The sequence below is a fragment of the Gallus gallus genome, chromosome 1, assembly GCF_016699485.2.
Source record: "Gallus gallus isolate bGalGal1 chromosome 1, bGalGal1.mat.broiler.GRCg7b, whole genome shotgun sequence".
Lineage (NCBI taxonomy): Eukaryota > Metazoa > Chordata > Aves > Galliformes > Phasianidae > Gallus > Gallus gallus.
In genome coordinates this window covers 112415212-112440327 of record NC_052532.1, presented here as the reverse complement: position 1 = coordinate 112440327, position 25116 = coordinate 112415212, and the positions used below count along the sequence as shown (strand labels likewise).

The 25116-nt window shown below is 47.3% G+C and overlaps 1 long non-coding RNA gene across 1 annotated transcript; it reads left to right on the top strand.

Annotated features, from left to right (window-relative positions):
- The first annotated feature begins 13033 nt into the window (after window positions 1-13033).
- LOC121109443 lies at window positions 13034-19952 on the top strand. The gene is made up of 2 exons (XR_006933433.1): window positions 13034-18255; window positions 19480-19952. It is a non-coding gene; the product is annotated as an uncharacterized LOC121109443 (long non-coding RNA).
- Window positions 19953-25116: the final 5164 nt, after the last annotated feature.

Sequence of the window (25116 nt, the reverse complement as noted above, 5' to 3'; positions counted from 1 at the left end):
GGAAGAGCTTCTCTTACAGAACGCTTCACACCACACCACACCACACAACACAACACTGCACAACACAATGCAACACATACAAATGTGACAACGCGACAAATACAACACAACAAACGCAACACAACATTCTGATGTTTGTGAAAAACACACATCTGCTAAATCTATCTCTTACAATGTGTTGGCAGCCAGCATTGCATGTACTTTGGGATAAGATTTGGCTTTTTAGTGCACGTTTAGTGCCTATCTCCTCAAGAAACGGGGCCTTAAACCTTGCCTGAAAGGAATTTTCATTCGGTGGAGCTTATCTCTGTTAATTCAGGATGTGCAGTTGACTTCCAGATAAAGAAAGGCACCCAAACTGCAGCTCAGGAAGGGACTCTGGTATGCTCAGTCATCTTTCTGCACAACACGCAGACTGTCATCCTTTAATTATTAGCTAATTCTGTGTAAAACCACACAGGACTGACATGACAAAAGCAGAAGGAAGATGATGTCAACTGGAGTGCCACACTACATGATCCTCCAGAAGACTCCCATGCGGTAACCAAGTCTGAGCATCACATCAACAGAAGAATCTTCCTTGGCAGAGCATACATACCCCAAGGACCTCGCTGCTGGTTACCGTGGAAGCTGCAGGCTTGCACTAAATCAACTTTTCCGAGTCTCCCACATGCTATGTGCCACCCAACCTGCCTTCCCACTGAGATATGCTGAGAGGCTGACGTGTGCCCTGGCCTCTGCATGTGCAAGGTTTTATTCTAGAAGGCACCAAAACCAGTTATCACCTTCACATCACAACCCTGTGGGGGCTACAAGAGGGGAAACCCATGCTGTCGTCAGAAGGTGCACATATTGATCCTGATGTAGTTAAGTACTGGATGAGAACACTGGGCTATCTTTATTGGAGAATGTAAACAAATGGAATAGGAGTGAACATGATGCAGAGCTTGTGTCCTTGAAAGCTAATTTAAGCTCTCTTGGCTCTGGTTAAGTTTTAAACATTTCTGGTGGGATGAGGGAGATGAGCAGAGCAGCTGCAATACAAAAGATAAGGGTTGGAGCCTGATTGATATCTGTGTTTTGAAGGAAGAGTTTTTGCAGCCCATCTGGGCGTGATTTATTTGATACCACCACAGACCCATTCCAGAATGAGCAGCCCCCAAACCATCAGCCCTTAATCTGGAGTGAACAACAGGGATAGCGCTGAGAACAGTCTGAAATAATCACTCCAGTCAGAAGGTGAAGAACACAAAATGCCAGTTTATAATAGAGGAGGAGGAACTGCAATGCTGACTGCATTCTTAAGAAGAAACAACAATAAAAAGGTGTTATAAAGAGGTAAACAGCATCCAAGTGCTAGGCAGAGTGCCTGGCACCATGGCCCGGTTTCTCGAGGTGATAGGCAAATGTGCACTAAAAAGCCAAGTCTTATCCCAAAAGAGATCCTTTCCTGAGTTTAAAGATATGAAGAACTTGGTGCTGGCTAACAAATTATCGGGTATCTGCTGATCCATGGCAACTGGCCCTGCAGACTCTTGCCGTGGCAGATGTGGGATAATTCAAGCTCTCTGCATCCTCAGTGGAAGAGGGAAGACGTCTGTGCTGATCTGAGGAGTCTAATGTCAGCTGCAGCCTAGACAATGTGGACATGCAGGCAGTTGTGTGCTACCAGCTGACCGGTTCTGTTGCTTCTTGTTTATGTGGCTGAGCCTGGATGAGCGTGCCACTGACTGTATTTTGGCCACGTGTGCTTTTCTTATTGCAATGCAGGTCTTTCTCTGTTTTTCCTCTGTCCTCAGCTAATCAAGTCTCTGAGCCCAGTGTTGCTCTCCAGCATTAAGATTGTTCCTGTACAGAAAGCAAAGGTGTTAAGTGTTGAGTCCTGTGGTGAGAAGCAATGTGGGAACCTTCTGATTAACGACCGCCGTGGTTTTGGCATTACTGTGGTATCCTTTAAAAGTATACGTCTCGCATGGCCACTCATTTACCTTCTACCTACTCGTTCTGTACGGCCCGAGCATGTTTCCTTATTGGAAACAAGGGCCATGAAGAACATTTGTTATAAAAATGGGAGCCACACAAAACTAGCATGAATTTAGATCTCATTACAAACATGAAACCTGGCAAAGATTAATTGAAACATTTGCCAAGGGCCAATCTAAAGTTCGATGAAATCAAAGGAGGACTTTAAACTGACTTTAATGGTCTTGGGGTCAGGTTGTAAGGCAGATTGGATACATTTCAAGGTCCCTAGGTCAATGGATTTTTTTTTTTTTTTTAAATCACAACCATGACGTATTATTAGGTTAAAAGATATTTCAGCCAGCAACCACAGAAATCACTTGGTACCAGTCGAACAGGAACTGGATCATCTCCCACAGGCTGTGCGGTCTGTAACATTTGGCTCCTTGGGCATTATTTCATCTTGGAATAATCTGCCTCTGCCATGAGGGCGAGGGGGAAGCCAGATGCTAGGCAGTGCGGGATCCGAGAGCCACACACTTCACTTGGGTTGACCCATGGCCGGGCACCCTCCAGAGATGGCCATCCCCAGTGATCTCTCATTGCAGCAGGCAGCCTGTAGGCCAGTGGGGCACAATGCAAAGCCTGTTGTCTCTTTCCTAATGTGTTGGCTTGAGGGAAAGGGTGGGAGGGTTGTTTATTTTATGGGAAGGAGCCTTTTCCTTTTGACTCTAGGAAGAAAAGGAATCACATTGTGTATGTTTACTGAAAGACCCGTGTGCTCCTGAGACATGAAGATAGGGCACGTCCTTATAAATCAGGGTGGAGAAAAAATAAAGAAAGAAAGAGATGGGCCGGGATCGCTGCAGAGACAGCGTGTGTGCATGTGCATGTGTGCGCTCAGCCAGCAAGGGGAATGACACTGACACTGTTTCAAAGGAAGGTCATTGCGTAGACCATAAATCTCAAACACTTAGAATTTGTTTCATTCATCTTCGTTAAGCCTTTTTTTTTTTTTTTTTTTTTTTTTTTTTACAAGAAGTTCAGCAACTATCAGAGGATTTTGAAACGACTATTTATTTCTGTGGCCCTGCAGCTTTTCACGGCTCACGATGGACGCGGCCAACCACAGCACAACAGGCCTGATCCAGTGCCACGGATGTGAGGGCTGTGCCCTTACCAGGGCAGAGATGGAAGAGGGTGTGCTGGGGAGGGCTTGTTGTCATGTTCTCACACACACAGTTCTGGGCCCTCCTGGGACAGTGGACTTCTGGTTTGAGGGGGCAGGGCCATTCTTATGGTTGCCGCTGGCTTACTTTTGCTACTCTGGCTCTTCCATGACTCCCATGAGGTTCTGTTGAGCACCAGATGGGGTTCACAAGTCCTCCAAAACTCGTTTGCTCAAAAAAAGAAGGGACAAGCGGAGTTTAATTGATCACAATGAATGCAATTAGTACTTCGCAGAGTTTTCTACCCGTGTCTCTTTACCTTTGAGACTTTCATTCATCTTAACGCCTATTTCCATTCTTAATTACACTCAGTGAGCCAATAACAGATACGTCATTCTCTTCTGTAATCGTCTGCATGAAAATACTGGAAAGAGACAAATTGACCGGAACAAGCATTTAGTCAAATTCCAGCTCTCGGTTAACTTGCTTGGTGGCCATGGCAAGTAAGTTATTTCACTTTGCTCTGGGCTGGCTTATTCATACAGAAAATGGGAATAGCAAATCAATCCATGTTAAAGATAGAATCCAGCCCCAAACAACTTTTTAGGAGCTCGGCTTTGCTTAGCTTAGCTTAGCTTTGCTTGCTAAGTCTTTTTGAAAACGTCTTATTGTTTTGAAAAATCCCTGTTAATCGTACCATGTGGGGAGACAGAGAAAATCCATCGTGCTGTTTAAGTTAGCAAACCAAATTGAGGAAAACAACTGCAGTCTCCTCAACAATTGAGAAGCAAATTCTGTAGGCTCATGAGCTCAGTGTGCTTTCAGGTGGTGCCTCACTTTCTACCAGACCAGTAGACTCCAGAGAATCCAGGTCCACCAAAGGCCGGAGAGGACCTCGGTTTACAGAAGGTTGGGTTTGCAGTCCAAGAACTCCTTCCTAAGCAGACGGACACTTCGTATCAGCCCTTACTTGCTAATTAAGAGGATTAATGACCACTTTCCAGTTCCAACTAACGCTGCTAACCACCGACTGTTACGCTTGACTGCATCCTTTTCCAAGACCAAGGGACTAGGGACATCTAATGGTTAACTGCCTGCATAGCAGAGCATCTTCTCCCACTGCAGCAGGCTGACCTGCGCGATACTCCAATGTTTAACTCCTTCAGCACCTCAGGGGTGTGTGTTTTCAAAACCACTGAAATGACCACGACTGTTCACTGTTAATTCCGTGCCTGTCTGTTGCTGGTCTCCATCTTGGCTCGATTCTTCCTGTCCTTGAAGTGTATAAGAAGGGTTTGAGACAGGAAAGGGGTGTGGATGAGTTACTATAGTATTCCTGATGGTATCCTCACACCGGAAGAAACACCATGGCCTTTCATGGAAAGAAGGGGAATAAAATTACAAAGCCCTGGAGACTGAGGAAAGGGGAATAGACTTGATGAAATGGCCAAATGCCCCTTGTTCTGCCTTCAGGGCTCCCCATGCACCTAGTAAAACGGGCTCATGACATGATAGCTGCAAATCCCCGAGCATACACTCATGTGTGACGTTACGTGCAGTCTACTGAGTGGAGAGAAGTAGGTGCTGTTGAGCAATTCAGGTAAAATGCACAGAAGCAAGCATGCCTTCAAGAAGGTGCTCGGCTGGGTTTTTTTAATCTTTTTTTTTTTTAAAGCCTTGTCTAGGAGTGAGGTGGGGATTAGGAAAAGGTTCTTCACCAGAGGGTGGTAGGCATGGAACAGGCTGCCCAGGGCAGTGGGCATGGCCCCACATGCTGGAGTTCTAGGAGCATCTGGACAACACTCTCAGATACAGAATTTGGTTTTTGGGTGCTCCTGTGAGGAGCCAGGAGCTGGACTCAATGATCCTTAGAGGTCCTTTCCAACTTGGGTTACTCTACGATTGTGTGATTCTATGGGTGGATCCCTTAGGAATGACAGAGTTGATGACTCAGATGGAATGAGACATTCAGCACCGGATTTAGAGAAGAGCCTTCATTTAGCAAAGGCAGTGATTTATGTACTAGCACAATGTTCGAAATCCAAAAGCCTTCTCTCTGTCTTTTTTTTAATCCGGAATAGGCTAGACAAATAAGAAAAGATCAGATAAGGACACGATTCTGAAGTCTTGGAGGCCCCCATTTTTCATAAAGGAATCCTCTTTTGTATAGCCCTAGGTCCTGACCTGCAGTCAAGGTGTGAAGTGCCTGGGGCACACTGCAAGTGTGCAGCTCTTCTTTGGGAATGGTCCCTGATAAGCAGAGGTGGGGTGGGAGCTGGAGCAGCACTGCAGATTCTGGTCCTGATCATGATCACTGTTCCCATTTGTAAGATCAGAAGAGTGATTCCCCATGAAGCCAGTAACAGACTTTCAGTCATGTTCTGGGTCCTGCTTAGGCTATGAGCTGGTCCTATAATGGTACATCTCTAAAAACATATTAAATTCTTCTCTGTAAGACTGTTTTTTTTCTCTACAAAAAATAATGTATTTGAAGAATAATGACTCTTCAAATCAAATCAAGCCATTTTGGTGATGCAGTGGCACAGGCTGCCCAGGGAGGTGGTGGAGTCACCGTCCCTGGAGGTGTTCCAGAGCCATGTGGATGTGGCACTGAGGGCCATGGGCAGTGGGCACGGTGTGATGGGCTGCTGGTTGGGCTGGGTGGTCTTAGAGGTCTTTTCCAACCTTAATGGCTCTGTGATTCTATGGTTTTCCATTTTAAGTTGAATTTGAGAAATAGGTCCTGGCAGAGCACTTGCACTCAGCAGGAAGACCTGAACACCCACGGAACTGGAGAAAGAGGACATCACGGGTGAGTAATTAAGATGCTCACTTGTTGGTCTATGTGCTGGTGGCTCAGGCACTAGTTCTCCATGTGCTGCTGTGGATAGAGCTGGGGGGGGGCATTAAATAAGGCAGACAGGTTGGCAAATGGCTTTCTACAGTGTGTATGAGTTTGGGAAGGATATCCTTTCCTCTGTAGGTTTATGAGCAGTGTCTAAGCTAAAGTCTAGGACTTGTGATCTACTCTTTTGCCTCTAGCCTCCTTGAATCTTATTTGAAATGCTCAAAAATATATATTTTTGACTAAAAAAAAAATCTATCAATTTAGAGCATTTTTCCTTCAAGCTTTAACACCACACTGAAAAAGTGATTTTTGTTGCAAGCCAAGTCCCACATTTTCCTGCTACGTTTGCAGACTATGCTTCAATACTAAGTTGTCAGATTCCATGGGACCCTGTCACCCTCCACTTACCTCCTATTGATTTTGAAGCTGGGAGCTGCTGTATGAAACTGATAGGCTGACTGGGTGTTAGCTTGGGTCTTGAGGCAATTCAAGGGTAAAATGATCCGATGCGACAGTATCTGAGAACTCAGCATCCAGAGTATTACAATTCCTCACTAATTGCCAGTGCCAGGAAACTGGCCTTCTGTCAATCATAGGCGCGGAGCAGGCTGACACGGTGTAGCAGCGCACACACAACTACCTAATCTGTAGCTTGCAGCAGACTTAATGACCATAAAGAAGATTTCAGAAAGAAAAAAAACAAGGCAGCATCTATGGAAAAGGATAGATAATAGCCAATTCAACCGGGCTTCGTTAGTGGAGAAGGATGGCTAGCCCTGGAACGAAAAGAGGCTCTGATATTTTCTGGAGCTGGAGTTGTTTTGATCTTAAGCATGTCTTGAGATTTTGGGTTGCTTTCTTAATCTTAAAATGATTTTTAAAATTCCTTTTTTTTTCCCCTTCTTTTAACACACAGGCTGCCCCAGTACGCAGCCTACTGCCTGCACCTGGACACAGCACAAAGATGTTCTCAGGCTCTCAGGAAACAGCACATTTGTCAGCACGCAGCCCCCGGCCAAACAAAGGGCTGGATTCATTAACGCAATATCGGGCAGCAAAATGTCCCTCCCCGGCCCCTCCCCACCTTCTGACTCAACCTGGTGAAATAAAAAACAACAAACAAGCAAACAGAAAGAATTGGCATTGGGCTTTGCAGCCTTTGAGGTCCCTCAGCAGATCAATATGTCTTGATGGCCCCTCATTTGAACAGAATCACAAGAATTTGAGCTTAAATTGCGAGCCACATATATTTTTTTTTATTCCTGAGAAGGAGAAATAATACCAAAGTGCTACCAAAGGAGAGGTGAGAGCGGGTTCCTGCAGCAGGGAGAAGCGTGCTGTGCATTGCAGCCCACTGCGACTCGGCGTGCACCATTTCCAGCTCTCCCTCGCCCCCAGAAGCACACACCCTTCTGACAGCAGCGCGGTGTTCGTTAGCGCCGTTTGCTCTGCCTGACATGACATTTAAAAGCCCGAGACCTGTACCGCATTTATTAGACATTGTCATATTCAGCAAAACATTTAGGCAGCTATTCAGCTGGAGGCGCCTAAGCAGTCCCAGTGTCAACAACAGGAGTCCTCAAACGCTTCAGTGTATGCATGTGTCGGAGTGCCTTGCTGAATCAGGCCTTCGGCTGCTGAACTGGAGGGATCGCTCCCGCCTTTACCTCCAGAGCCCCGCAAGCACACGTGCCACGCGACAACATTCGAGTTAATTGGGTAAAACTGCACGTGCTCAGTGACCTCGGGGGGTGCTGTGGACAAATACAGCGGTGCCACCCCGCATGCCTATTTCTGGGATTAGTCACAGGCACCTGCATGAGATGTGGCCGTGTCACCTCTGTGCTCTGTACTCCGTCCCCACACCCCGCGGGTGTCGCACCGTGACAGAGCAGACTGACAGCTTTGGTGCTGCCATTTTTAATGTGTTTCCTTACATCCCCCTTTCACAGATTAATAATTTCCGCTGGGCCGGAATACTGTCAGGCTGGCATCAGATAACTTCCCAGGCAGTGCTATACCTGGCATTGCCTATTTTATCTAATAAAGACTTTGCTATCTCTGGTCCATTGCTTGTAATTTACCCTTCATAAATTGACTTGCCAACACAGTCAGTTGTAGAGGGAAAAAATAAGACGCTGACGTACCTTGAGACCCCTTTCAGCTCATCTAAGCCATCCCTTCTCAAAACAGGATAAAGAGAAGGAAAAAACATTTTGCCAATTAGAAACTGAATTTCAGTGTGCCATGTGCCTGCTCTTTCAGTACTGTGACAAGAAGCAATGCTTTGGCCATTTGCACACTGGCAGAAGATAAACACTTTGAGTCCGGAGATGTGGCACTGAGGGCCGTGGTTAGTGGGCGTAGTGGTGATGGGTTGATGGTTGAACTACATGATCTTAGTGCTCTTTTCCAACCTATGAAATTGATTCTGATCATGATTCTATGAAATGGAGTTTGAGATTAGCCTTATTTTGTTTTACAGGAGGAGTGTAGCACTCAACCTGGTAACACCCTCCCTCTGCCCATCCGTTGCATACCACTGCCCCAATCCTGCAAATGCCAAGGCACACAGAGACCCCACTGAAGTGAGCAGGCAGGAACTGTGAGCTGCAGTGCTCATGGACACATCTACACGACCGGCACACAGAATTCCTGGGTCCTCAGAACTGAGAAAAACAAGCAGTGGCTCCCAGCAGCCCAATAAAAGCGCACCGTATTCCCCAGACCTGCTAACTGTGCTAATTGTGCTTCGATAATTGCCTCTAAAATCCAGTTCAATAACAACAAAATGTTTCAGGAGTTTCCTCAGCAGCAGACTTGATAAAAGGTGTTGCCAAGGCATGCTGGAGAAGAAAAGAAAATTATACCATCTAACCTGTGGGAGAAATAGGGGTGAGACTTGTTAATTTTGGATAATGTCTACATTCTTCTGCTGGCACAGTTAAACTGCAGTCCTATAATGGATCTCCTCCTACTTTTAAGGCAATGATAAGAAAATTGTCTAAAAAATCGTAATGCCCTTGTTGGCTCTGAATGTACCTTTTGAGTCTCGCCTGTTGAATTTAATGAAAAAATAAAGCTAGCACTGCCATGTTCCCATCCCAATAATAGCATCCCATGTTTGGATAATGAAGGAATTACCCTGGGGCAGAGATCAGCAGCCAGAACAGGGCAGAGCAGGGTGGCGAGGCACCAGACCACATGTGGGTCCAGGCTGATACTTGAGGGGCAGCACAGCACAGATGTGCCCGTTGTCACCTCCCTAGCTCGTCACACCAGAAAGCCAAGGGCTGGATACAGGCTGCCGTACAGAAGGTTGTAGCCACCTGAAAACATTTTTAACCCTAAAATTTGAGGGGTTACATTTGTATTTTAGTTTGAATTTCTTCAGCACACAACACAGGCATTAGAAGAAGCAGAGATGCTCAGATGAAAGTAAATAAATACCTTTTGTTTCCTAATCACAGCATGTTCAACGTGTATTTGACAACTGGATTGAGCCTTTAAAGTCATAACATGTTACCTGAAGATATGGCTTGATTACAGCCTAGACATGAATGTATAATGCCAATTTTCAAAGGGCCAATTAGATGCAGTATTTCATGTAGCTGTTCCATGAAGAGTGAAATTATGCCAGTCTATGTTGTATGTTAATCACTTTAAATTTTAGAAGCTATTTCTTAGTTTGATGACAGCAGTAAGAAGGACTTGACTGAGCACACTTTGACTTGCTTGAGGCTAACCGGGGTCTGGTAACTAGTTTGAACTCTGCCCTCCCAACCCAGCCCACACACTTCCGTGATGTCAACCCTACGCATGCCCTGCTATCCCCCTTTACATGGCAGGATCTTATAGAATCATATAATGTTGGAAAAAGCCACTAAGATCACCTAGCCTAACCAGCAGCCCATCACACCGTGCCCACTGCCCATGGCCCTCAGTGCCACATCCACACGGCTCCTGAACGCCTCCAGGGACGGTGACTCCACCACCTCCCTGGGCAGCCTGTGCCACTGCCTCACCGCTTCTTCTGAGGAGAAATTGTTCCTAATATACAACCTGAACCTCCTCTGCCCAGCTTGAGGCCATTATTTCTCTGGTCCCTGCTAGAGGTGGACATGGCTGTGCCTCACAGGCAACATTGGCCTGCAGAACTTCAGGCACTTGATCCTGCAGCTCTTGCTTAAGCAAAGCTTCCATTCCACTGCATGGGCATTTTGCTTGATTCACAGCAGCTCAGTCAAACCCTTCAGAGATCAGATTGAGAAATATTAGTAGAGGAAAGCGAGGCTGCTAACACATCAGGCCCTCCATATTCTACCACCCGCCAGAGCCTGATGCTGTTTTTGTCAGCATTAGACCACATCATTATTAATTCTGCTCTCAGATGGTATGCACAATTTGGAAGTTTTCTCAATGCAGGGCAGTAAGGCAGCACTGAAAAGGAACAAGAAATAATAATTTCCAGTACCTTTAGGTTCCAGAGAGAACCAATAAAAGTTACAGTGAAAAGATGAGTGCAAAACCCAGAAGATTCCTTGCTGCAGGTGGGACATGGCCCTTTGTCCAGAAATCAAATACTCACTCAGACAAAGATTAATTAAAAGCATTGCAGGTGCTTTCATCCTTTGTAACCTGTTTGGCTTGCCGCTGCCTGCGATTACTCGTGCTGCAACGACGAGTGACTTCAGGCAGTTCTTCAGAGAAATTCCACCCAAAGTACTTTCTGCTGGGCAACGATTCTCAGGTTCAACTGAAAAGCACGACGCCTGTCTCACTTCTACAGGAGTGGCCCAGTGACCTTTTTCTGAGGTGTTTTCTGAAGGATGGATGAAATCCAGCAGACACATGACGTGAACACGTAGGCCCAGTCATACCTCCCAGCTGGGGAGGAGGTGAGAATTCAAAGATACGTGAGAGGAAGAAATCCCCCACTGAACACGTTCACTGGGGATCGCATTCTACTCATTCTATGGCAAAATCACCAAAGGCAATTAGGGGAAGGAAAAGTTCCTCTGCGAGCTTTGCCGCAGACACCTCCACACGAGCACTCGCAGGGCTGTGTTTTCCATCACCGCTTTGGCAAACGCAGAGACGCCCCTTGTGCGAATGCTGGTGAAAACCCTCCGTAGGCGAACCTCAGGGCTTTCTCTGAATGAATGTACACGAGTCACTTTTTGGACAGCTGGTGGCTCGAGTGAAGTCGACCTAGTCAGAGTTTCCAGCATGGCCAGGAACGGCAGCTAAATGGGGAAAAACACAGCCTGCACACAGAAATGTGACGGCGATCCTCCGTGACCCTTCCAGTGACAACCTAGTAGGAATCACAACATGCATAAAACTGTAAACTTCTGGACTGGGATTTCTCCTACAGCTCTTCTTTAAGCCATGCGCACTGCCACAGCTGTGCAGCCCTGATGCCTCCATTGGTCAGGCAGGACTTACTCCTTTCCCTTTTCTACATTTCCAGGGCATTTTTTTGCATTTTAGGGGAATATCAGCACAATCGCTTAAAGCTGAGCACGTGCAACAGGGCTGCCGCTCACAGCGGACACCCGGCTGAGGAGCTGGGAGCAGCAGGGAACCCATCACACTGGGGACATAGGAGCTGCTGCCACCAGGCACTGCGAGGCACGGGTCTCAGAGCCCGACTTTTACACCCCTCACACATGCATATGTATTCTATCTCATTATTGGCGTCAGCTGTACTTATCGTTACCAATTTGCGACCCGACACTATTTTTCTAGCCAGCCTCAGCGGGACGGGCTGGTGTGCACAGCAATATTTGCATGTCGGCTGGCCTTTCTTGGTATACATGTTGTTAATACGCATATAAACAGGATGCCATTCATATTTAAACAGCACTTTCTGCGTCTGCTGGCATCGCGGCCGAGGGGATGGAAACGTTCTGATTTGTATCACTTATCTCAGCAGAGGTTGTTTCCTTTGCGTGCTCTGACTTCTGTAGGGCTGCTGCAGTAAGGTGGTTGGAGTCATACAGGACGAGACGCAGGCACTAATAACCCCCACTCCCCCCCCCCAAAAAAAGCCTAAGCTTTAGCCTTGCAGCTGATCTTTGCAATTGTTCACCCCCTCCTTTCTCCAGACCTCTCTGTTTTCATTTGCATATATTCAAGGCCCTAAAGAAAAACAGCTCTGCATTAAAAGGCCATTATAGAAATATATGCTATTTAAGCAACAATGGAGCACGCTTTCCATTGGGAGGAATTTAAAAAAAAAAAAAAGAAAAGAAAAGAAAGAAAAGAAAGAAAGAAAGAAAAAAGGAGGAGGAGATTTTAATTCCAAATAAGATTTAAGAGGATGTCACACGTTGTTTGGGGTGCTTTGGCTCGCAGAATTCGTCCTTGCTAATGCCTGCAATTCGTCGTGGCTCTCGCTGCAGTTGTGCTCTGCCTTCTGCCGTATGTTCAGACGTGCAGAGAACCTGATGCCTCCACGTGCTGCACCACCCCTGCAGCTCTGTGCTCTTGTGCTGTGGGTGTGCAACCCACGCTGGGCAGCGTGCCACGTGTCACACTGACTTCTGCAGGCTGCTCGAACCAGCAGGGCCAGCCCTGGCAGCACCGAGCTTTCGTTCCTGGAAGTCAGTGCTGCATCCAGCGGGATGTTTCTCTTCTGCCTGCAGGAGATAAGGCAGCAGAGGGGGGATTGCACTTGCTAAACGTGTGTGTGAAACGGCAGGAACAACGAATTTTTCCACCCTCCTATACGGACTTACTGTGTTCAGTTTTGAGCCCCTCACTGCAAGAAAGACACTGGGGCCCTGGAGTGTGTCCAGAGAAGGGCAATCACATTCTGAAGGGTCTGGAGCACAAGTCTTACTGAGAGTGGCTGAGGGAGCTGGGATTGTTCAGTCTGGAGAAGAGGAGGCTCAAGGGAGACCCTATCACTCTCTACAGCCCCCTGTAAGGAGGCTGTGGTGAGGTGGGGGTCAGCCACTTCTTCCAGGTAACAGTGATAGAACAAGAGGGAATGGCTTCAAGTTGTGCCAGGAGAGGTTCAGATTGGATATTAGGAACAATTTGTCCTCAGCAAGAGCAGTGAGGCAGTGGCACAGGCTGCCCATAAAGGTGGTGGAGTCACCGTCCCTGGGGGTGTTCCAGAGCCGTGTGGATGTGGCACTGAGGGCCACGGGCAGTTGGTGGCTGGGCTAGCTTTTAACTTCTGGTAAAAGCTCCTGGTCATTATAAAATAAAAAATGTTTAGGTTTTTAAAGGTAAGTTATTTCCAATCCATAAACACAGGTTCTTTATATCCTAAGGAATCAGCCCCTGTGGTAATCTTCTAGGAGAAACATAGCACTCGTATCATAAAGCCCAGCAGTTTGGGGGACTTTATATTCTTTGTATTCCCATTCTATAGGAATCTTGTGATTTGACATGGATCAAAATCCAGACCTACCCAATGATACGTAAGAAGAATGAAATATTACCGAAACTTTCCTATAAAATGATACAGTCCATTGTGAGAGCAACTGTGGTCAGAATCTTAATGACAGTTTGATTTTAATGTATTGGAAATGATAGTCCAGGAGGATTTGTAACCTTGGGCAGTTAAGAAAAATGTCTCTGGGTGTATCTCTGCATCTTTATGCATCTAAACACTTTCAGGGAATAGGTCCTCGATGCACATAAAGCTCATACAAACGAGCATCTGTGTCACTTGTGTCATGGACTTCAGAGTAACTTAATGCAAGAAACATTAGGACTCTATCACATGCTGTTAAGAAACGGAACAATGGAGTTGAAATGGGCAAAGATGATTCAGTTCAATCTGAGGAGCCTCTTTGTATTTCCCATCAGTTGAACAATCCTTTCATCTTTCAAGGAAATTGTAACTGTAATTCACTGGGACAAAGTTAGCAACTTCTCTTTTTATCTAAGTCCTATTGCTGGTGCTTGTCACAGCCGTTCAGGGACCTCCTGGGAATCCAAAGGGACAGCTGCATCCTCCTCTCTCAGCCAGCAAGAGGCTGGGTATCATTAACAACGCGTAAATTAGTAGGGAATTTTTGAGGGGGTAAATGTACCCCAGCAGGAAACCATGGATGAAGAGACAGGATACACATTTCGGCTCAAAGCCCTGCCTGTCAGTGGAAGGCTGTGACATTTTCCACCTCAAAGTTAGACACTCCTAAGTTTGCTGCAGCAAGGTGCCCGTCATCGTTTTGGTCCACGGAATCAACAGCCGGATTTCACAGAAGTCCATGACTTCTTATTACCGTCTTGAGGAAGCAGGAAGCCCCTCCTAGTAAAATGGTGCTTTGCTAGCGCCTCCCTGCTGCTTCCACGGGAGCATGCCAGATCGCTCTCTTTCCATCAGCGTGTACCTACTTGATAGACTTGTCGCCTTCCTTGTTGTCACTCAAAATCTATGTTTTTCTTTCGCCACCTGGGTCACTTCTCCCAGCCTCAGCTGAACAGGATTCCACTTGAGAGGCCTTCAGCGGATATCATTGTAATTATAGCCTTTCCCTCCTGACCCTCTTTTCTCACACTGTACCGCAGACCAACAACGTTTACCCTTTCCTTAGCAGCTGAGCAAGCTGACGAGCTCAGTGTAAACGCAGAGGGTCCTCTCAGGGTAACTCAGCTAGGAGGGGTCCTGGAGGTAATAAGAAGGATGAAGAAGGTTTTGCCCCTTCCCCAAAGAGAAAGCTAATTGAAAACCAGTTATTTTCGTGCTATTAAAGAAACTCAATCAGTAACAGGCAAGAAATAATCCTCTTATGTAACAGGTCAAATAATAATATGTCATCAAGGTGCTTTTAACTTCATTAAAATTTGTCCCTTGATAAGTGACATTTTAATTATGTGATCAGGTAATAAAATAATATGTGCCTGAAAACTTATGTCCGACCCACACATTATTAATGGTCCTAAATTAACCCCAGCTGAGAGCACGGAGCTTTATCTTAGATAGCAAATCCTCTACTGAACATTTTTCACGTGCACATTTTAGAGTTTTGAACCCATGATTCAGTTTGGCGAAATAACTGACATAGAGACATTAATCCAGCCCATAAAACAAACAATAAAGGTAACAAATGCTTTTTAATCTGCATTGTAATGGTGCCGTGATCTATCAAAATGTCAGGAATTTGAGGATTAGACTTCTATGCTGCTTTAACACAAGTATTCCCCCAAGGGTCTTGGCAGTTCATCTAAACCTGGGAGGTGGGTCCCAAAATGGTGCAAGCATCTCATGAACCAGACAAAGCAGCCACTCCCATACATGGAAGCACATTTCTTTCAAGGCTGGATGAATTTGCCGATATGATTCTGCTTCCTCATCCCAGGCAGAAGAACATCTATTCTTCCTTTTTCGGGGGGCTTAGTTGAAGCCTTGCGCTTCGGTTACTCTCTTACCACTGCCCAGAGTACGTGTGGTTCCTTGGAAAGCACAGAGCAACTCACGCCAAGCACTCCGCCTGTGTTTGGCAGGGCACGATGCGCTGCGCTGAGCCTCGAGCATGGCAGCCTCCGTGCCCAAAGAGCAGCAATACTTAGCCCATCCATCTTTGCTGGTGGGAAGATGTTCTAAAAACAGGAGAGCTGACTTCTTACGGGAGAGTTGGATGCAAAAGAAAGACACTCATTTCCCAGTAAAGATTAAACCACAGTTGGGATGCCAGATGAACAAGGCATTAAAATCTACAGCCAAGATGTATTAGCAGACCTGCCTGACTCCATGAGAGAGTAAAGCCAGCCTGAGGTATGTGAATGCTTCACTCAGACGGAAAGATACAGCCGTGGTAAGTCCTCAGAGGATGACTACTCAACTGCCTCATCTTCCCAGCTTCATCCAGGAAAAGAGACATCCTTGTTGGGTGGAAACATTCAATGAGACAGGCAGGGAGGGCTTCTATATGTGGGCCCAGTGGGAGAAAACTTGCAAGATGTCCCCAGGGAGGAAGCAAACACCATTCTAACCTTGGGTACGCTTGAGCAAAGGATGGCCTGGAGAGCATGGTCTGGGCTTCAGTATAAGATTGCTCCTGATCTGTGAAAAACCAAATCAGGAGTGTTTTTTCAAGCTAGGAGAGAGAAGGGTAGGTTGCGTAGGTTTAGGCGTGAAGAGGCAGTACCTGTAGTACCTTAACTTGTCTATCAAATATCAGAATATGACTCTGATAGGAAGGCGATCTTAGTTATTGGAACCCTTTATGTACAGTGACCTTTAAAAAAAACCCAACAAAACAGGACTTAAGAAAAAAAACCATCCATGCAAAACAAAAAAAATCTTTATCTGTGAACTTTTAAAGCTGCTTGCATTTGTAGATATTTGTTGGAGCAAAATCCATTAGAAAACAGAATGAACTGTGCTAGTCAGAAAACTCAGTGCAAGTCATAAACTCCACAGGCTCAGCTCCAGAATTCAGCTGCTGTGTCCTAAACAACGTGAGTCTAATCTAACGTATAAACATCTCCAAAGCATTCATCACTGTAGTATCTAGGTCATGTACATAGATTTCATAATATAGTGGGATCTGTCCAGAAGGGATGATCAATTTCCCATTCATCTGCTGTGCTGCCTATTGGCTTTGCCATTACATTAAAAATAATGGAAGTTACTCTCTGATCACAAGCACGTAATTCACAAATGGGCTGCCCCAATGTGATTTTAATGCGGGCATTCAGGTAAGATTTATCGTGTTTAGCTTTGCTATTTTGCAGCTCCCCAGACATTTCCCAAGAGCAGAGTCTCTGGCTGCATCACTCCATTCGCATCCTGCTGTTTCCAGAGAGCAAATTTGGCTTTCAGCAACCCCAGGAGAGAAAGCTAACTGGAAGGACAAAGGTAGGCTGTTTCAGAGATACACACGTGCATCTGCCACCTCTTTCATTCCGGAGAGCTGGAAGCTGTTTGGGAACTTCGATGTCCTGTGGGGAGACACAGACCAAGCAGGGACGGGCCTGGCCTGGCCTGGGGGCTGTTGTGTTTTATGCCTAAGGGGCGTACAGAAATCTCCACGCCCACCCAGCAACCAGCAGAATATGCTTTCTTCCCATCCCTGGTATTTCCTCTTGTGGCCTTTCTGCAATGCTGGGTGCAAACAAATGCAGTGTCCAAATGCTGAAAGGCACGGAAGTTACCCCCAAATTATGCTGGTGACCCGCAGAAGAGCTGGGTACATTTATGCATTGGAAAGACAGGTGCCCCAAAAGACTCTGGTGGCAGTGCTCCTTTAAATTAGAAAAAAAAGAAAAGAAAAAGGGAAAAAAAAAAGCAGTGAGAACAGGAATGGTTCTGAAATGGAAAGTATGTAATAAAAACTGTTATTTATTAATAGTGCTGCTGGAAACTCCCTGGAAACTGCATCTGCCAGCAGCGATATCTGCATGTCAATCTAACTCCCTCTTTTTATTCTGGAGCAAAAAAGCTGCATTATTGCTCTTGCTGCTGTGATCCCCTCTCAGGCTGCTCTGATACATGCCTCTCCAGTTCCCTCCTTTTGGGACAAATCCCCTCCCATGCCATCTGCCTCACGCTCCAGCTTCTCCTCAGCCCTCCCAGCACACAGCCCGGGCCGAGGCCCCTCAGCACCCTGCCTGAGCCCACAGCTACAAGCACTGTGCTGGGGGAAGTTTTGGAGCTCCCCGGTACTTCTGTCTGCCCTGAGAGCCTCAGTGATGTTTCTGAGATCGTGAGGGACTCTGAAGGACTGTGGCCGTATCACCGCTGTGGGCTCAGATGTTGCCAAAACACTGAATAGACCCTGTGGTTCCTCTCCTGCTTGCAGGCCTTCCTGGCCAGGGCAGGAGGTGATGGGACCTGATGTTAACTTCGTATCATATCCTGCATCTCTTCTTTGCTCCGGTAGCCTCCAAAACCATTGGCGTGCACAGGCAGCTAAAGCCACCAAGGTGACAGGGTAGCATCCTGACAAAACCCTTGCTGGAGGGTAGATAGAGGATGATGTGACATTTTTCCATCTACCATCATAAAACTGGTGGTGGGCCAACTTGGTGTCCAGTTTACTCCCTGTGTTTGAAGTTTTTTACTAGACAGCCTCTTCCAGGTGCTCTGATCCAGGCACTGGCTTCGGATGCTCTTCCCTAAATCAAGCTGCGTGCCTGACTCTCCCCATACATTAACGAGCAATCTGGTGCACTCCTGCAGCCAAGGAGCAGTGCGGCAAAGGAGCAGCTTACATCAGAGCTGCAATGATGAGAGCTGGATGTGGTGGAAAGGGAGCAGGCCTCTAGGAAAGAAGGCTCAGGGCACATCCAGCGTACCAAATTCTGCAGGTAAGCAAGGAAGGAATGAAAAAGAGCAGGTAGTATGGGCCAGTGCACGATAGCACTGGAGAACGGGTATAACCAGACGTGCTGCCCAGGTTTGGGTAATAACAGCCTGAGGGTGAGGGCACAACAGAAATGGAAGCGTGCTCGCTCTGATTTCCTGTCAGACTGCAGCTCTTTGCACGAGCCTGCCTGCGCGCGGGCTCTGCTTGGCACAGCTCGTTGCTGGGAGCAGCCCCAGCACGGTGCATTGGCAGCACGCAGCCAGGCAGACGGAGCAGGCACCAATTAATAGCAGGCAGCAATATTTAAACTAATCATTACAGAGATCAGCATAAAACAAAACTCTTATTAAAATTAACAGCGTAGTCGCTAAAACTGATGCTGTTTCGTGCTGTTCATTAGCTAACAGCGGAACCTAGCCAACAGCACTTGACCAGGGCTGGGGTTGCTTTTAGTCCTGTGTGTTCTGGAGACAAGGCTGGTGTGATTTCAGACGCTGTGTGGACACACTGCTGTAATCCACTGCAGTGGTGCTAAGAGGGAAATGGCTCAGAGATGGTCACTGTCATGCCAGACTGATGCTTGAATGCAACTGCAAGACTCCAAGTCAGGAGGCAAGGAGAACTTACACCACAAAAATACCGTTCCAACACACTAAATTGCTAAGGTAGATACCTGCTCCTAATGACTTCTGAACCATTTGACAGAGTGTGAAAAGCTTTAATCAGCCCCCACAGTGTGCAGGAAAAGGGGCAAACGGACAGAGCCCTTATTAATGTCTCCCACTGAAAAGCTGCTCTATGAAATCACACCTCCTTGAGGAGCAGTGATGACACGAGAGAGCACCCTCAAAAGAAGGGTGTGCTTTGTGACCAATCGAGGACAGCGGGAGAGACATCTCACCACAGAAGAGGGCGTTTCTGCCTCACACGAACCTGCGATGCATCCCTTCCCTAGTCCACCACAAATACACAATGAAACATTGTCTTCAAAAGCTTTTATAATTTACCTTGCCTTCACAATAGTCTAGAAGCGCATGCACAGTCATTTACCATGTCTCTTAGGGGGGAAAAATTATTCAAATGTAATTTCCAACAGACTGAATCGGCACAAGAGCAAATGCTAAAGTGGCAGGGAAAACTGCCATCAGATGTTTTTAACCCTTGTATTTGTTTGTCTATCAATACCCTCATCTGGCCTCCCTCCCTCTCTCCTGTTCCCCACCAGACTCCCTCGAACCCTTCGCTTTTTAACCCCGACAAGGTCACACTTCTGCTGGGTGATGTCAGACCCAGTGATCGAACTGCCGACCTGCAGCCATCTAAGAGCAGGGAAATGACTCTCAAGTAGGGCACAACGCCTCTGATGTCTAACCCTAAGGAGAATCATTCATCCTCCTCTTTCCTGAGAGGTGGAAGCGTACCAGCAGCACGGAGCTGCACAACAAGGACGAAGGACAGCCTGTCCTGTCCTATGCAAAAAAGTCCCACTCTTGAAGCGAGGCTTCAGAACGGTGTGCGCGACTTTGATTTGCATCCAGAGTGGAAACACGCTTGCCAGCCATCAGGCTGATCTGATTTGAAGCAGCTGAGATATTAAATGCACTAAACCAGAATGTATAATAGCTGCGCTGGCAGACCTTTAATTATTGTCGTGCTTGTGGGCACCGATATCATTCAAATTAAAAGCTTTCCCCACTACTTGCATTTTTTTAATACGTTGATGTATGCTGCACTGATGGATTGTCCTCTGTTGTCCTTCTCTCACAAAATGCTTGGCACAATTTGCCCCAGCGCAGAGCTAAAAACTATTGGCACTCGCTTGCCGTATTTCTGGTTCTCTCCTTGCTTCGTTTTGAAACGGGGACCCCACAACTGGAAGAAAGATTGGACAGTTTGGAGGGATGATGTTAATTCCTCAGTCACCGGTCCTCCTGTTCAGTAACAGCAGGAATGCCCCTTGTTAATAAAAAGACCAAAGTGCTGGTGCAGTCTTCCCTTAAGGAATGCCTTTGATAGTGCTGGCTGATGGTAGAGCAAAGTTTCCTTGCTGCTTGCCGCACAGATGCTCTCATTTCCCTCTCAGCTGGTCCACAGACAGATATTTGGGGCCGGTTCAGTGCAGAGCTGCAGCAGCAGAAAGCTCAGGCAGCTCCTCTGAAGCCACAGCAGCATCTCTCAGTGCACGGCTGTCAGTGCCAGAACTTGGCTCCCTGTCGAGTGCTGTGATGAAGCTGCTCATTGTCATTCTGGAACAAGTGGAACTGTTAGAAGCAGAACGAACACAGTACCGGTAAAAAAAATTTACCAGCAGTGTTGTTCACATCCTCTCTTGAGGTGGAAGAACCCTAGGACAGGCAGAGGAATGCTCTTATTTATTCCCCTGGATGACAGGCATAGCACGTCACGTCTCCATTACATCTTTGCAGGAGATGCAGGACTCCATCTTCATGTCGTTTCCCAATCGCAGGCCCTACCCTGCCACAGCTGCTGCAAAACTCCTCTCAGCTGCATCCTGCAGCTCCCCTTGCTGTACATTCTATGCAGCTAGCTCACATGCAGCAACAGAGCACAGTTAGAATGTGACCAGGGCTTGAACCAGGAAAGAGACAGGGCTTGTCTACTCGGCCCTCCTCCACACCTCCCCAGCTCTGAGCATCAGCATCTCTGCATACCTCACAACAACACTATTGCTTGCAGGGGAGGCCATGCCTGCAGCCTGTTTTACCCATTGGAGGCTTGCTCTGCTTGCCCGAATGCAGCACCAGGAGCTGCAAAACTCCTGTGTTTGTGATCCTAAATCTCTCACCGGCCTTAAGCAATTTGCTTCACCTTTCTGCCTTAGTTTCCCCACGTGCAAAAATGAGATAATGTTTGCTTTTCTCTCAGGAATGTTGCGAGGATTAATCAGTTAACTGGGTTTGATGGAAAGGTGAAAAGCATCTCACACACGTTAACTACTGTTGTTTTCTTGGGAGGAAAAGGCCCCTCCACTCTACAGAAATGCTTTTAGAAGCTAAAAACAAAATGAAACAAAGCTAAGAATACTGGCTAACTAAAGGAGCAGGATGTGGAAGTGCTGAAGAAGGGAGATAGCCATACCATGGCAAGGTCTCCAAACATGCCACCTCCCAGCCCTGTGCAACCAGGTTGAGACTGAGCAACACATAGTGGACAAGCAGGATCTTTTCCTTGGTTCTTGGCTCAGAATGAACACAGCCAGCAGCCAGACACTGGGGCTATCCGGTGGCTCCAAATCTGGCAGCAGACCTAGCATGGGCCATGCTATAATACATGCTGTCCTTGGGGGGCTCAGCAGGGCAGACAAGGACAGAGCTGCCTCACGTGTGCTTCTGAAAGACAAGGAAATTCAAGCTTTCACTACCCAGGCTTGATTTAACCTTTGGGATTAAAGGCAGGATCACACATCTATTCCTCCTGCTTTCACTGGCATTACATTAAATGAGAAGAATTCAAAAGTAAATGCCCAGGACCCCAGAGGAGCTGCTCTCATAGAAAAGGGATGAGAACCTGCTCAAGTGACTAATGTGAGCAGCAGCACTACGTACTGGCAAAATAAAAGGAAGGAGATAAATGAAAAGCAATGGCTGTCCTAATCTACCACTTAGGTAATCCGAGTGGGACAAACCCAATGAAATTAGTTACTTTCTAGATGATAGCTGCTCTAGCACAAACAGCGTGCCAATGGGGTTCCTGCAGTGTATGGTCATTCCACAAGAGCTGAAAGGGCAGAGCTGCACCACCTTTAGCATTGCCACTGCTCAGCTGACTCATGTCTGCCCTGTCCCCTTCTCTCCTTCCCTCTATTTGTACCTACCAGACATAAGTGCATTTGCACCTAAATTGCTGCAAATATTTTGGCTCTAAATGAGCGCAGGGATCCTGCACCTTCTCATTTTTATGTCAATATAAGTCAAGAGTAATCCTAGAGGAGATTCATAAGGGCAGAGCTGGTGAAAAATGAATAAAATCAAAAGGAGGTCCAATCTATAGGGGTTGAGAGCTGAGGTTATGGGCAGGGAGAAAGGCCCTGGTGCAAGGCACAAGAAAGGCACTGATGCTGAAGATCAGGAAGTCACAGCAAGCAGCTCGGTACCTGCAAGTACTGACACCAGCTGTCCCAAGGCCTTGAAGTCTCTCTTCATTCCCCTCAGACTACGGGATGCAGCTTCCTCCCTCCCTGTCTGGAAGATCAGCAGTGGGTAGTAGTCTGTCCGGTGCACGAGGGTGGGGAGTGTCCTGGTGATATCCCTGATGTGGGCTCCAGGCAGACTGCAGACTTACCCACGATGCAGGTCAACTCTGCATACTGGACCCTCTGTTCCCCTCAGGAGTGAGCCACCAACTAGAACACCTCTCTTTTTCCTTGTGGGAGAGGTGGTCATATTTCTGGAAGGCCTACACGATTGAGATAAGACCTCTGGAGCAGGTTGTCTATCCATCTCTTCAACAGCCAGTTGCTCCTCCAGGACCCCACGCCTGTTCTGCAAGGGTAACTGGGAAGATGGGGAGGTCAGGAGCGGATTTGCCTGCCTCATTGAGCAGGGACCTGCCTCCATTCCCCCCAGTCTCTGAGGTGCCCCCTACTGCCTGGTAACAAGAGGTCAGGGGATTCTTCTATTTACCTGGGACCTCAACCTGTTTCCTCTCTCTCAGGGAGTGCATCCACCAGTCAATCTCTCTCTCACACTCCCTGATAGTCCTCAACCTCCCCACTTCACCCTTCAGCTCAGCCATGAGGCAGAGCAGATCATTCACCTGTTCACATCTGATACAGGTATTTTCTCCACCCCCCTCCGCTGCAAGTGCCAGGCTCCAGCACTCTCTGCAGCCAGCGGCCTGGACGCCCACATGTTTGTGTGGGGCCTCTGTCTGGGTACCCACAGTTTTTCTAACAGCCTCTGGCCAGGTAGCAACCATGGCTGGATCTCTACAAGCAACTGGCCCCTTGTGACTGCAGGGTCAGGTAGGGTCAATTAGGATGAGTGCCCTTGACCTTGAACCACTTAGAGCGGTCAAACTCACCTTGTGTACTGGCAGAGGCTCAATGTCCTGCTGTACAAGCTGCAGCCAGCAAGGTGCACACACAAACACCATTTGCTCACTTGGTGCACTCTTGGCAGCCCTCCCGGAAGCTACTTTTGGCCTGGTAGCCTGGTCAAGGGTGGGCAGTGCTGGCTGTGCCCACAGTAGCTCAGCAGCCCACCCACAAGCTGCCTCCTCCCCCCAGCACAGGCACAGCACTTGTACCGGCTTCAAAAAGCCCCCAGAAGAGTTTTTTGTCGGCCCTTTTTGCTTCAGATCCCTTCCCCAGTGCAGTCCTACCTGCTCTGAAGCTGGTCTGCAAGGGGAGCAATATTCCCGCAGCAGAGCTTGTGGCTGTGCAGGCATGGGCATTTCTACAGGGCGCCAAAACCCCTGCTGTGGATATGTTGTGTCTCCTGCAAAATATCTTCCAAACACATCGCTTGCCAAAACAGGTTACTTTCTCGTTGACAGTCAACAGTTTAACGAGGATCCTCTCACTCCTGCTCGCTTATATTTCCACATTCAACTCTGCTCATTTATATGTATTTCTCTATCTGGCCGCTTACTTATTTTTTGCATCCCCCTTCATGGCATGTTTCTGTTTCCTTGTATTTGCAGGCAAAGAATTAGCACCCATCTTTCTCCACGTCAGATGGCGCGTTCTACTCTTGCCTGCCTCCCTGTCATTTCTCCGTGCCTCCTTCATCCTTGGCCTTTCTCCGAGCAGCAGGTTGAGTCCAGCTGCCTCTCTAGCAGCACCCTTCCACAGCGCTTCCGCCTGACGCTCACGCTCTCTTTCACCCCTCACATTCTCATCCTTCCTCTTTTGCTTCACTCGTCCTTGCCCCTGCTGTGCACGTGCCTGCATGCCGCGCTGACGGCAGGTGACGGCCACCGCTGAAGGTGCTGACGTCTCACCACCGCACATCACCTCCCCTTCCACAACAGGCCAAGGTCAAGGGTGTGCAATGCCAGCTCCGTCCCTGCTCACTCAGCAGCCCTCCCACAAGCTGCCAGCCCCCTGGCACAACCACGGCACTGTTGCTGGCTTCAAAAAAGCCTGAAAAAGAGCTTTTCTGTTGGCCTTTTTCACTTTGGATCCCTTGCCCAGTGCGGTCTTACCTGCCTCAACTTCTGGTTCAGTCACTTACACAAGGCTGTATTTGGCCTGCTGGGTAGAAGCAGTGTGTTTTAGACAGCAGGGTTAGCTGGAAAAAGCAAACAGCAACATTTTAATTTTACAAAAGAGAAGAGAAGGAAAGATGTCATTTCAAATTTCAGAGTAAAAGTGGTTCTTTTTTGCCTTTAAATATTGAACATCCACGCAGTGTTGATCAGCGCTGGCAGGGTGGCCGAGCAGCAATATCTGGAGGAGCCTGCATAACAGCGAAACTCACACAGCTTCTGTGGAAACGTGTCCTCCTAGCTTTTAAAAAAATAAACAGAAACCCAAATCTGTCTCCTTGACTTTTCCTCCTTTTACGTGGAAGTCTATCTGTTGAAGAAGTTGTTACCGCTGCAATCTGAGAATTTGCATTAGAGGACTCTGAGCCCGTCAGCAAAGTGTGGGCAATGCGTCTGTAGCACAGCATCAATATTCACTCAGCGCATCTCTAAACAGCATGATTTTTTCAACCCTCAGATTCAGATATGTGTTCTGATTCGCTGTGTATGTCACCAGTTGTTACATTTGAGTCCCCTATATTTTCACAGAATCATAGAATCATTAAGGTTAGGAAACACCACTAAGATCATCCAGTTCGTGTTTTTCCACCTTAAAAACTTTCAAAAATGTATCTCAGCCCAGCATAGAAGT